We start from the raw sequence: 1,892 nt of genomic DNA on the forward strand, positions 1-1,892 counted from the left end.
TTCATTCGGTGAGATTGGGAAACCATGGTCCCAAGTTGTCAGCAGTTTTGCTACTAAAAGTCAGTAAAACTCAATTTTGGCACAGATGAAACCGTTTTATGTAGAAAGTCGACCAAAAATTAAAGTGATTAGCAAAAAATGATCGCCAACCTAATTTTATTTTGGCCACCATACCACAAATCTTGGTCCACCACTCTAAGTTCTGCCACTGCTCATCACTGATAGGCTCTTTAAATACTACAATTCGTTCTTTTTTCGTTTCTCTCTTTCTCTCATTCCTTTTTTTAATTCCCCCAGCTCTCTCCTCACTCACTCATTCACTCACTCAGTCACTCTCTTCATTTTCTGTCTTTCTGCAACAACACAAGACAACAAAGCACCACTGCAAAGTGACAACACTACAACAAACAATAGAGTACAACAAACAAACCAACACACTGCAAGGCAATACACCAGTGGCACACCGCAGGACAACATGCCATCTACATACCACATAGCAGAACACAGAAACTACTACACTGCAATAAACAACAAATACAAAACGCCCAACAACAAATTACGAACACATCACAGTAGCAAAACACAAACTTTAAAAAACACACCACACACAACAAGTTGTTATAAACAATACAAATTTTTTTTAGTCTTATTATTGCAGCTCTGACATACGCAGAACCACAGAACATGCAACCCCAAAATTAAACTCTTAGAAACACACCGCAAAACCAAACACCAACAACCCATTTATGGAAATACCACCACAAAACACAACTTCACGTACAACAACCCACACAAATTCACACACCACACACAAGCACAGACACACACAAGCCGTCATCTCTCAACACACACACACACATACACAAACACACACATACACACACGCACCCAATCAATTCTCAGCCAACCATACACACACATCAGGATAGTGACATTCGCAATTTATGACCATGTAATATTTTATGTTCTTGTAATTACTTTAGTGGCTGGTTTCTGGTCTTATGTGCTACTTTCTATTACATTTTCTTCGTTCTGCTTCACATTTGCGATGCATATATGTGTCATGTTCAAAACATTAATTTTTTATTGATTTAGAAAAAAAAAGAAAAAATTATTAATTTTTATTATGTTATAACCATAATGTTATCAGTTGGAAAAACATGGATGGTTTTCAGACTTCCAACTTGTACACATTTTGTATCGTATGCTTCGTCTCGTTTCGTTTCGTCTTGTAGATGTGTGGGTGTGTGTGTATCGCTTGTATACAGTTGATGTTACAAGCGCATCATAAGTTGGTTGTTGTATGTGTCTGCGTGTGTGCAAAACGTGCGTGAGTTATCTAGGTACGTGATAGTTGGCTGAACGGAACTGGGGCGCACACACGCACACGCAGGCATTCACGTACGTTTACGTATAATCAAACATTCACCGATACACGCGTGCACATTCGACCAACAACGCTCTCCTTAAAATAAAATATACACTTTCACAGGCAAAACCACATAAACACACGCACACAAACAAACACACACTGGCGCATCACGAAGCGACATAATGAAAAAAAGCAAAATATCCAAAAATATCCATGAAAATAAAAGCAGGAAGTTACAAATATCAGATAAAAATCACTCATACATTAAGACATAGCACACACACACAAACAAACAAACATACATGAAAAAACATCCACACACACACACGCACACATCCAAGCAGACAAACAAACAAACAAACACCTATCGTCTTGTGATTTGAACTCACACGTAACTTCTAGACCACAGTGCATCAACTAGATAAATACCATTATACATCTTACACACACGCACACACAGCGCACAGAAACACACACACACATACACACATTTACATCCCATATATATGACATATACTCT

This window comes from Helobdella robusta (assembly GCF_000326865.2).
Source record: "Helobdella robusta unplaced genomic scaffold HELROscaffold_28, whole genome shotgun sequence".
Taxonomy (NCBI): domain Eukaryota; kingdom Metazoa; phylum Annelida; class Clitellata; order Rhynchobdellida; family Glossiphoniidae; genus Helobdella; species Helobdella robusta.